The sequence below is a fragment of the Chiloscyllium plagiosum genome, chromosome 27 (genome assembly GCF_004010195.1).
Source record: "Chiloscyllium plagiosum isolate BGI_BamShark_2017 chromosome 27, ASM401019v2, whole genome shotgun sequence".
Lineage (NCBI taxonomy): Eukaryota > Metazoa > Chordata > Chondrichthyes > Orectolobiformes > Hemiscylliidae > Chiloscyllium > Chiloscyllium plagiosum.
In genome coordinates, this window is record NC_057736.1 from 30,100,233 (window position 1) to 30,113,400 (window position 13,168).

Here is a 13,168-nt window from a genome sequence, read left to right on the forward strand (position 1 = left end):
GCTGAAAGTGTTCATGGAAAGTACCTTTCAGAACATGGTCACCCAACATCTTAAAGAAGTGCAAAGTGGAGATGAGTGACCACCAGACTGAAGAAAAGGACCAGACAGGTATTGAGGGAAACCCCTGAGAGCCAATCACCTGCAAACATTTTTGTGGCCTTGGAAAACAGTGACAATGATGGCTTCTCTTTGAAGGTCAGGTGGAGCCAGGGTCACTATTAGTCAGGAGGCTGAGGAAGATGTGTGGAAAGGTAATAGTGGGAGGGAATTCTTTAGTGAGGTGAGCGGCTGCACACCTAATTGCCTGCTGGGTGCCAGGGTTAAAGATGTCATGGAATGGTTCTGGATAAGGGTGGTGCTGGAAAAGCACAGCAGTTCAGGCAGCATCCGAGGAGCAGGAAAATTGACGTTCTGAGCAAAAGCCCTTCATCAGGAATAGACCTGATGAAGGGCTTTTGCCCGAAACGTCGATTTTCCTGCTCCTCGGATGCTGCCTGAACTGCTGTGCTTTTCCAGCACCACCCTTATCCAGAATCTGGTTTCCAGCATCTGCAGTCATTGTTTTTACCTTGTCACGGAATGGTGACAGGCCATTCTAAAAAAAGAGGGGAACAGGAAGAGTTTGTGGTTCATGATCAATGACAGAGGAAGAAAGAGCAATGAATGTCTTGGAAGCAGACATTAGGGAGTTACATAGAAAATTGAAAAAAAAAGGACTTCAAGTGGTATTAATCTTCAATGTACTCCTGGTGCTCCTGCACTGAGTACAAGAAAACAGCAGCTGAATTCATAGATGGAGAAATGGTCCAGAAAGGAGGGCTTAAAATTCCTGGCTTTGTGACTGTTTCCGGGGGGAGAGATGAAATTTGTACAAGTTGGATAGATTATATCTGAACAGGATAAAGACCAACATCCTTGCAGGGAGGTTTATTAATGCTGTTGGGGCAGATTTACACTAGATTGGCAGAGGGATGGGAACCTTAAAAGGAGATCAGAAGGTAGAGAAGCTGTGATGGAATTCAAAGTTAAAATATGAGTGAGTCTGCAAGGCAGAGGAAACATAGACTAGATAAAGGATGACTGACTGTAGCAAGACTAAATCAAATATATTTCAATGCCAAGATTCCTGAAGAACACAATAGACAAGATATTGGAGAATGATAATATGAGCAAGATTTAGTTTAAAGATGAGTCAGATATTTTTGAAAACTGCCTTATTCATTTGTGGGATGTGAGTGTCACTGGTTTGACCAGCATTTATTGCCCGTCCCTAGTTGCCCTTGAGATGGTGGTAAGGTTTCTTCTTGAATCACTGCAGTTCATGTGCCGTAGCTAGACCCACAATACCGTTAGGGATGGAATTCCAGGATTTTAACCCAGTGACAGTGAAGGAACGGCGATATATTTCCAAATCAGTATGGTGAGTGGATTGGAGGGGAATTTGTAGGTGGTGGTATTCCCACGTATCTGCTGCCCTTGTCCTTCTAGATGGAAGTGACCATGGGTTTGGAAAGTGCTGTCTAAGGCTCTTTGGTGAATTTCTTGTAAATCTTATAGATAGTACACACTGCTGCTGCTGAGCATCAGTGGTGGAGGGACTGAATATTTGTGGATGTGATGTCAATCAACCAGGCTGCTTTGTCCTGGATGGTATCAGGCTTCTTGAGTGTTATTGGAGCTGCATCCATCCAGGTATATGGGGAGTATTCCATCACACTCCAGACTTCTGCCTTTTTGACAATTAACCGGCTTTTGGAGTCAGGAAAATGTTTGAGATGTTGTACTTGGGGAGGGCTACCAAGGCAAATGGTTTCACTGTGAATGGTTGGACCCTGGAAATTAGAGGGATCTTGGTTGGCATAGCTACAGGCCCCAAAGGTAGCAGGACAGCAGATCAGATGGTTAAGAAGATATATTGGATACCTGTCTTTATTATATAAGGCAAAAAATATAAGAGCAATAAGGTTATGATGGAATTATATACAATGATTGTTAGATCACAACTGAAGTACTGGGTGCAGTTCTGGTCACCACATTATAGGAAGGATGTGATTGCTCAAGAGAAGTCACAGAGAAGATTTACCAGGATGCTGCTGGAGATCTGAACTATGAGAAATGATTTGAAGGGCTAGGCTTCTTTTCCTCGGAGCAGTGAAGTTTGAGAGTGTACAAGAATATGAGGAATAGTAGGATGGATTGGAAGGAGCCTTTTCCATTGGTAAATGGGTCAATAACCAGCGGGCATTGATTCAAGATGAGAAGTCGAAGGAGAGTTGAGTCACTCCAAGGGTGGTTTGAGTCTGGAGCTCACACCTGAAACAGTGTCCAGAAAGTGAGTCAGAAACTCTTGCAATGTTTAAGCAATAATTATGACATTCTATTCCATTGCCAAAGACTCCAGGCTATGGCTCAAAAACTGGAAAATGGCATCTTTGTTGACCAGTGTGTACATAATGGGCTGAGTGGCCTCATTCTGTGCTGCAGGTGTCTGTGAATCTCTAAGTAATTGATGAGCAGAGGAGGCCAATGGAAAGCACCATTTGCAGCCACGGCAGAGTCCAGCATTAGGATGAGAAATACAAAGCTGAAGTCTTTGCGAGTGTCTTCAGCCAAATGTGTGTATTGAATGATCCAGGCCTCCTGTCAAGGTTGCTGTTACCATTGATGCCAGTGCCCAGTCAGGTTGGTTCACTCCACATGACATCAAGAAGCAGCCATGTGCATTGGACACAGGAATGTGGACATGTCTTGGCAAACTTCACCACAGCAACCAACCACAAAATATGGTCTCATCAGCATTGCCAGATAGCAAGTGCAAACTTTAAAAAATTCATTTGGATGATCTTTAATTAATTTTGATGGTTGTTTTAATTTGGGAGAGAATAGCTCCTTCGTGACTAATTGCTTTTTTTTCTTCAAATCTAGTTTTGTTCCATCAAAAATGTGGTCAGGAAGAGGCTAAATCAGCAGCAATTAAACCGTAACCCTGAAGAAAGCCTGTAGTTCATATGATTTGTTTTTCTTGGTAAAGGAAAGAGTTCTTGATATGCAAAAGTTCAGTCCTCTATATCCATATAAATCAATGCACAGTTTGGCACCCACTGTGTAAAGCAGAGCCAGAATTCAGAGCTAATCTGTATCTGGATGGTTCAGTTGGGCTCCAATGGTTCAGCCAGGAATGATGTCGTTTCCCTCAAACATTGAAGACAAAGAACTTTCCAATAAAAGCAATGTAAAACAAAACAGGCACAATGCTCCTCCTGCTGCGTTGTGGACATTTTGATTACATTGGCCACTCAAAGGCAGTAATATGCCTTTCCATCCGACTGTTGTAAGAAAATAGTAATAAAATATATATATATAGTTTTTTTAAAAAGTGATACAAAGCAGAATTCACATACTTCAACTTCTGACAGATTTAAGAAAACTGGTACTTTATATTGAAAACAAGTCTGATTTCACTTTTAAAAGTGCAGTGAGCACAAAATGGCTTTAATGTGGTTCAGCTGATATTACCACTTATTTAGAGTCATAGAGTCGTAGAAATGTACAGCACAGAAATGGTCAATCCAACTCGACCATGCCGACCAGATATTCTAAATTAATCTAGTGCCATTTGGCAGCATTTGGCCCATATCCCTCTAAAACCTTCCTATTCATATACCCATCCAGATGCCTTTTAAGTGTTGTAATTGTACCAGCCTCCACCACTTCCTCTGACAGCTCATTCCATACATGCACCACACTTTGCATGAAAAAGGTTTCCCCTTAGATCCCTTTTAAATGTTCTTTAAGAAAAGTAAAAATTCTGCCTTTTGAATATACTTCTTTCACCACTGCTTTTATATTCTCCCCACACTGTGTTGCATGCAGTAATGATTTTGAAGGGATTAATGTTCATGTTACATTGGCTCCACCCATTCTACTGATGGTACACACAGTCTGTGGATAGAGTCCAGGAGCTCTACTCCTGCTGTCAGAGGGAGCAGATGAATCTGTATCTGCTCCCTAACATCCTTGTAATTATGCCTGACCAATTGTACTTGTACTTATTGTTATTACGAAATAAACCTTAGTATCCAGAACAGTGCCTGTTCTGAAGATAGTCTGCAATAGTGTACCTTTATCCTAGATTTTTAGGTAGGCCCTAAGTCAAGGTTAAGACAAAGGAGGATTGATGACAATATATTCCCTTAACAATACAGTACCACAAACTAGCAGAGTTCTAAATACCGCAGTGTACCAGATGTACTCACTTGGGACGATACCATATCTTCTCATTTAATCACCTGAAGTAGAGCTTCTCTGGTTTGTTCTGCCTGAAATCACTCAAAAATCAACCTAAAAGTTTGACGAATTTCACACAGAAGCTGCCCTGATTGAAACTTGAGTTTCTTCAGCCTTTTATGCCAGTTTAAAAACCACTGCAATGGGAGCTCACAAAACTGACCATACCCTAGATTGCTGCTAACAGAACAGGATACCCAAAGTCTTATGTAGCCACGTCAATTGTAAAAGGATGAGAAGATGAATTAGGAACCATAAAGGAGATTAATGTATTAGAGGCAGAAGGTACGACTGAAATGTTAAATGAATACTCTGTATCTGTCTTTAACAAAGCGATAGAAGCTACCGAGGCCATTGTGACAGAGGATAACACTCAATCAATAGAAGAGTTTAAAATCGATAGGGAGGATATTGCATAATCTGTTAGTACTGAAAGTTGACAAGACACCAGATAATAAGAGGACATGTGAGAAGCATCGAAGCATTTCAAGGAATTGAGAGAAAGTGTAGAGGCATTGGCAATAACCTTTTCAATCTTCCCTTGGTTTAGAGGTAGTGTATGAGGGCTGGAGAATTGCAAACAGTACAACCTTGTTCAAAAAAAGGTTGTGAAAATAGGCCCAACAATCACAGACCTGTCCTTTTAACTTTAGCTCTGCGAAACCTCTAGAAACAATTATTCAGGATAGAATTAATGGCCACATGCCAACAGGTGCACTAATTCAGAACAGTCAGCATGGATTCATGGTAACTAACTTGCTGGAGCTTTTTGAAGAAGTACATTTGACACAATTTTTACAGTCAGTTAAAACCAGATTCTCTGGTCTGAATACTACCATTATCTCTGAACCCTCAATTGTCTGATTCTTCATTGGCCTTGCTGCAAGCAGGGAAACATTCAGCTTCTGCTGTTTTGCTCGTTCTTCAGTTGATAACTAACTTGATTTGTGAAGATGGCAGATAATGCTTCTATGTTCTGGATTCCTTGTACCATCTTCCGATGATATAATGCAGGTGTACTCTCAGCACAGAAACATCATTTGGCCTAAATGGTGATATGTATTTTGCTGCAATGAGCTTCCTTCCACTTCTCATTACTTAACTCTGACTACCTAACCTTCAGTTCCTTCCTCTACACATTTGTTTATCTAGCTTCTCTTAAATGCATCCATGCTGTTCACCTCTGCTTGAATAATAGCATATAGGGAGAGGCTGAATAGACTGGGGCTGTTTTTACCTGGACCGTCAGAAGCTGAGGGATGACCTGATAGAGGTTTATCAAATCATGAGGGGCATGGGTACAATAAATAGACAAGGTCTTTTCCTTGGGGCAGGGGAATCCAGAACTAGAAGACATAGTTTTAGGGTGAGATGAGAAAGACATAAAAGGGACTTAAGGGGCACCTTTTTCACACAGAGGGTGGTGTGTGTATGGAGTGAGCTGCCAGAGGAAATAGTGGAGGCACCACTTAAAAGGCATTTGGTTGGGTATATGACTAGGAGGGGTTTGGAGAAATATGGGCCAAGTGCTGGCAAATGGGACTCGAATAGGTTAGGGTATCTGGTCAGCATGGACGAGTTGGGCCAAAGGGTCTCTTTCCATGCTGTACATCTCTATGACTCTAAGTAACAGAGAATTTGATGAGAGCAAGGCAACACCATGGTATACATGGGCTTCCAAAAAGTATTTGATACAATCCCACAAGAGACCTGTGAGGAAAGTGATAAATCATACAATAAAGTGACAATAGCAACTTGAATACAAAATTGGTTGCATAATAAGAAACAGAGTGTAGTAGTTAATGGTTTCTTTTGTGCTAGAGAAAGCTTTGTAGTGAAATCCCCCAAGGATTGGCATTTTCCTGATACATGTAAATGATCCATAAATCTGGGCGGGAGATAATGCCAAAGTTCGTGAACATCACAGAAGTTAGGAGAATTGTAAACTGTGAGGGCAACAGTGTCAGAAGACATTGACAAGTTGGAGGAGTGCGCAGATACATGGCAAATAAAGTACAATGTGCATAAGTATGAGGTAATATACTTGGGCACAAAAAAGATGAAATGATAGCATAAAATGAAGTATACTATTTTAAAAGATGTACAGCAGAAGAGAGACTTTGATGCACATGTGAATAAATTACTAAATGTGGCCAAACAGGTAGAGAGAGCTATTAATACATCATACAGTATCCTCGGCTCCATTAATCAAAGCTTAAACAAGAACTGGGAGATTATGCTGGAACATGTATAAGATCTCAGCTGGAGCATTGTGTACAGTTCTGGGCACCACACTATAGGCAGCACGGTGGCACAGTGGTTAGCACTGCTGCCTCACAGCGCCAGAGACCCGGGTTCAATTCCCGCCTCAGGCGACTCTCTGTGTGGAGTTTGCACATTCTCCCCGTGTCCGTGTGGGGGTGCTCCGGTTTCCTCCCACAATCCAAAAATGTAGAGGTTAGTGAATTGGCCATGCTAAATTGTCCATAGTGTTAGGTGAAGGGGTAAATGTAGGGAATGGGTCTGGGTGGGTTGCGCTCCGGCGGCCCGGTGTGGATTTGTTGGCCCGAAGGGCCTGTTTCCACACTGTAAGTAATCTAATCTAATCTATAGGAAGGATGTGAATATATCGGAGAAAGTGGGGAAAGAGCATTATGGAAATAGTTCCAGTGACAAGAAACTCCCGTTATAATAAATGAATGGAGAAGTTGGGACTGTTTTCCTCAGAGATGAGAAGGCTAAGGGCAGTTTTCATAGAACATTTCAAAATCAAGAGGGAGCTGGACAGAGTAGAAGCTGTTTCAACTCAGATTGAGAACCAAAGGTTCTTCAGGTGTCTTGCAAAAGAAACAAATATGAGGTGAGAAAAGTCTTTTTAACACAGAGAGCCATCTGGGATAGGAATACACTGCCCAGAAGTATGCTGGAGGCAGGTTCAATTAGGGCATTACCAAGGTCATTATTTAATCAGAAAAATGTACAGGAAAAGGCAGGAGTTTGGCTTTAAGTCAAAATGCTCACAGGGGACTGGTGTAGGTAAGAGGGGCTGAATGGCCTCCTCTGCACCACAACAACTCTGTGAATTAATGAACCTGGAGTATTTCCATTAATTTCTCGTTATTTATGGAAGCTATGCAAATTGACCTAGACTTTAGGCACAAAGATCAAACACGTAGCCACTATTTAGAAGGTCAGTTAGCTTAGTTGGCTGGATAGTTGGTTTATAATGCGGAGTGATACCACAGCATCAGTTCAATACCACACCAGTTGAGGTTAGCACAAAATGCCTTCCCTCTCAACCTCTCCCCTTGCCTGAGACATGGTGACACTCTGGTTAAGCCACCAACCATCTCTCTCTAATAAGAGAACAGTCCCATGGTATCTTTACCAACAGACACCATTGAATAGTATTCAAATCATTAAGGAGTTAACTAGTGTACACAAATGAAACCAATGAATGGTGTGGCTATTCTCAGATATTTAAAATCAGTTTATGTCGAGATTACATTACAGCGTGGAAACAGGCCCTTCAGCCCAACAAGTCCACACCGACCTGCCGAAGCGCAACCCACCCATACCCCTACATTTACCCCTTACCTAACACTACGGGCAATTTAGCATGGCCAGTTCACCTGACCTGCACATCTTTGGACTGTGGGAGGAAACCGGAGCATAGTTAATGATTTTGTGAAAAGTCTGCAAATAGAAACACTGTGCCACCGTGCCGTCTAGGTATTGGACAAAGCATTTTTACTTAAAATGCATTGGTTTTGTGATAAACCCAGTTTCAGTTGCAATAATGAAGCTACACTTTTAATTTTTTTTTAATGGCAGGAGTTTGAAGTAATATTGTACGATGCTGTTTTGGTTCATGGAAGCCTTTACTTTTCGGATTATGAAAATGAGTTTGAACAAAACCTTGAATCGTAGTTTTACCTCAGAAAACCAGTTTAATTTCAAGTAAAAACAGAAAAAAACTGCGGATTCAGTAAACAAAAACAAATTGCTGGAAAAGCTCAGCAGGCCTGGCAGCATCTGTAGAGAGAAATCAGAGTTAATGTTTTGCGTTGAGTGACCTTTCCTCAGAACCAGTTTCAAGCATGTTTTTGCACCCAGATTGCCAATTGCACCCAAATTGAAAACTCTATTCCCTGGGTTATTGAATCCTGTGCAAAATTTTATTTCAAATGTATTTTTTCATGGGATATGGGCATCACATTGTTATCCATCCTTAATTGTCCTTGAACTGACTGCCCTGCTCAGATAAATGGCTTTTAAGCATCAAACACATTTGCTGCGGATCTAGAGTCATACAGAAGCTAAACTGGGTAAGGATGTCAGATTTCCTTCCCTAAAGAACATTACAGAATCAAATGGGCCTTTGACAACAATCGATGATACTTTCATCATTATTGGTGCTGAGATTAGTTTTTAAAGTTATGGTGGGTTTTGAATCTGTATCCCCAGAGCCCTGTAGCTTATTAATTCTGTGACAATAGGGCCAAATCAACAACATCTGTGAACTGCAACCCTACTGAAATTAGCCGGATCTGCCCAGGAAGGTATTGAATGCTTCCCTCTGGGTAATCTTGTCACCTGCAAAGCTTCATCTGATCACAGCTCCAGCAGTTCAAAATGGTGATTCCTGCCTTATTTTCATTCTTGACGGGCTTCTTGTTGGAGAAGGAAGCAAACTTTGAACATTGCTCACTGACAGGCTCAGACTGAACCTCACTTATTTGTCAACAATCTCCCAGAATTCTTTGGGAGACAACTCCCAGAGCAGAATGAGGAATAAACAGCATTAGAGCGGCAACAGGGAATAATTGAAGCCGGGCAATTAGAGGGAAGGGCAAGAACAGGCCCAGCATCCTGAGCATGTGCAGAAGTGCCAGCAACAAAGGTGATTGGTGGAACATGCCTGAGGAAAAGGCTGACTAAAGCTCCAAGCCAGGATTAGGCCCAGGGAGATAAGACTTTAAAAATTGAACTTTTTCTTTTTCTTTTGGATAAGGACTTTAAGATCTGGTTGATTTTCTTTTTCTTTTGGTTCTGTTTCTTTTATTACTTGTTTTTTTAAAATTCTGCTTTTGTATATTGTATTTTAAGATGGTGCTGTAGAATGATGACTTTATACACTTTTCACTGTACTCCTCTATTCCTATACTTGAGTACACGTGACAATAAAAAAATCTAACTTAATTATAAATCGGCCCTCCACATTATGCTTTTAACTTCATATATTAGTTAGTCTAAATGGAAGTCAGTCTTTGCTCTGCCTGTCATAAATCAGAAAGTATACCATCAAGAATTCAATTGAGAATTCATTCTTTGACAACAAATCCTCAAGTTAGCAACAGCATATAATCTTTAATGGACTGCACTGGACTCCGGGTTGGATCAATCTCACTCAATAACAAAATTCTCGGCTCTGAAACTAACATTGAATGCTGCTTGGGTTCTTTGTTGTGGTGGTGGTGTCCTTACCTCTGAGCCGGGAAGCCCAGTTACAAATCCTACCTGCTCCAGAGGTATGTGATAACATCTCTGAGCAAGTTGATTAGAAAATATCTTGCATGCTGCTTGGGCCCGCAATATGTAACAAGGCACTGACCTGATGCTGTTGCTGAAGTAATTCTATATATGTGTCTTTCACATGTCTCTTCTAAGTGCCTGTGTCAGTCCTTCAACTGCATTAAAGGTTTTGGAAAAGGCAGAGACTGCTGAACTGGGTGCCGACACACTACCATTATGGAGTATTTACCTCACCACCTCAAATCTTCAACTACTTCATCTCACTGTCGGTAAGCTGGCGAGTCACTGTTTTCAGGAAATCCTCTGAGGGCCATCTTGCCTTGCAGTTTAACCTTGCCTTCTGCTTGCTCAATCTTACCTTCTGGTTCTTTGCATTCATCTAAGAAAATGATACATTCTGCCTTAGACTGATGTTTCTGTGTTGGATTGAGTGCTAATCTAAGTTCTTTCGGTCTTCATATGAGTTCAGGTCAGACTTTTTATCCACTGTTAAATGACATTTATTTTCTTAATTCACAGGATGTGAGTGGGCATCACTGGTTGGGCCAACATTTATTGCCTGTGCTATTTGCCTAGAGGGCCATTAATAGACAATCACATTGCTGAGAATCTGGAGTCACATGTAGGTTAGACCAGATAAGCAAGACATTTTCCTTCCCTGAAGGACATTAGTAAACGATGATTTAATGGTCAACATTCGACTCTTAATTACAGATTTTTATTGAATTCAAACTCCACCGTCTGTCTTGGTGGGATTAAAACACAGGTCCCAAAAGCATTACCTGGGTTTCTGGATTGATAGTCTAGCAATAACCTAGGCTGTTAATGGACCATACATGATAATAAGGCTACAGTGCAACATGCTTTGTGCTGTACAGGAACCATTTTCATAATACAATACTAAGATTTGACTCCTGGGTTCACGGTAACATCTCAGATTACCTCTGGAGCAATCTAGATATTCATTCAACTTTATCTCTACACTGTCCTCCCAAATATGTAGAGTCCAGCTTGATTGGCACCACATCTACAAACATTCAACCCCTCCACCACCGGCACGCAGTAGCAGCAGTGTGTACTATCCACAAGATGCACTGCAAAAATTCACCAAAGATCCTTAGAGAGCACCTTCCAAACCCATGACCACTTCCATCTAGAATGACAAGGGCAGCAGGTACTTGGGAACATCACCACCTCCAGGTTCCTCTATAAGCTATTCACCACCCTGTCTTTGAACTATACCACTGTTCCTTCACAGTCATTGGGACAAAATCCTGGAATTCCCTCCCTCCGGCATTGTGGGTAAACCCACAGTAAATGGATTGCAGCGATTCAAGAAGGCAGCTCACCACCATCTTCTCAAGGGCAAGTAGGGACGGGCTATCAATGCTGGCCAGCCAGCAGCGCCCAAGTCCCACATATGAATAAAAAATTGCATAGTGTAAGTGGTAACTCAAGAGCTACTTGTTTAATTAAAATAACACTCTTGAAATTTTCTTTTTCTCAGGAGTCCATTTATACCTTCTAATCTTACTGCGAGATGAGTGACCAGGACAGCGGCTGAAATGGTTTTGCCTGCACTCTCACCGCTGCTTGGCTTTTTCCTGTGTGAAGGTATAAAGATGCTCCCCTCTGCATATCGATGGTCTCCTTGTGCAGCCTGGCAGGCAGTAGGATAGACATTTGACAGATGAAGCCAATTATTTTTTGTCAGTGCAGCAGTTTTAATTTATAGCAGACGAATAAAGTATATTCAGAGTAATAACAGGCATTGCATGTTTTCAGTGAAATGCTATCACACGTCATAATTTAAAGGAGTTATATGACATCCATGTGGCCCAAACTAGAGACTTTTTAATTGAAGGAATTGTTGGAATGCTTCCCCCATAGTGGTTTCCTGCAGCACCATCAATTTTACATTGACATTTATAAATCATAATTTTTCTTTAAAAATAGAAATGAATGTACACGTTACTGCAGAGTTGCATCAACAGCAGGGTGATATGGTTGAGTAGCTGAGAGGGATACGTACAAGCTTATGGCAAAGATAAGAAGAAAGGAAGTTAAATAAAGTGATTCCTCTAAGAAAAACAACGAATGAATGTATATAAAAATGGACCAATTTAAACATAGGCTGTTGTGGCAAGGTCTAGACTTCAGTCTTTCTGGGATACTTTCAATAGTAGTGTCCAGGCATTTCCCTATTAATACATTAAAACAAGGGAGATTTATTTTAATTTCCTTGTAAAGTTAAATTTCCAACCCTGTAAGGAGTCACTGCTTTGATCAAAAGCCAATGTTTGGTTGAAATGAAATCGCTCTCCTCTGAAAGTAGAAAAAAACCATCGTGGAATGAGACAGTTAAATAGCTTCACTGTCTTCAGTTTTATTAGAACTTTGTCTCTTTCGGGTTCAGAACCAACAATGGGTTTTATACAATGAGGTACATCTCTAGATTTGCATTTACAGATCAAGCTTAACCTTCCTGGGTTTTGGTGCCATGGGGGTTGGGGTTGGAAGGTAGGGATAGGTAGTGAAAGTGAGAGAAAAGTAAAAGAAAATGCCACAGCTGAGTTTTTCTTCACCTGGTTGAAACGTGTCATGCAGAGTATGCACAAGTATGTGGTATCCAGTGCCAATGGGGAAAACACCTCCTCAGCAGTGCAAATTCAAACAATTTACCAAAGCTATCTCATGTCCCCTTTTTTGCCCTCCTGATTTCTCTCTTAAGTATACTCATACTTCCTTTATAGTCTTTTAGGGATTCACTCGATCCCTGCTGTCTGTACCTGAAGTATGTTTCCTTCTTTTTCTTGACCAAAATCTGAATTTCTCTAGTCATCCAGTAATCCCTACACCTACCAGCCTTGCCCTTCACCCTAACAGGAACATACTGTCTCTGGTCTCTCGTTATCTCATTTTTGAAAACTTCTCATTTTCTGCAGAGGATGGTGTGTGTATGGAATGAACTGCCAGAGGAAGTGGTGGAGGCTAGTACTATTACAACATTTAAAAGGCATCTGGATGAATGTATGAATAGGAAGTGTTTAGAGGGATAAGGGCCAAGTGCTGGCAATGGGACTAGATTAGGTCAAGATATCTGGTCAGCATGGACAAATTTGTTTTCATGCTGTATGTCTCTACGACTCTAATTACTCCTAATAAATACTAATTAAATAAGAAACACATTTAATACCAGAACAAACACAAATTTCAATTCATTGCTAGGGAGACAGAATTCATTCAATACAATTTTTAAAAACTCCCCATCCCTAATTGTTCCTGGCAAGAAAATAATGTTCTGTCTTTAACTAACAAAGTTAGTAATTGTGCTCACACTGTGTGT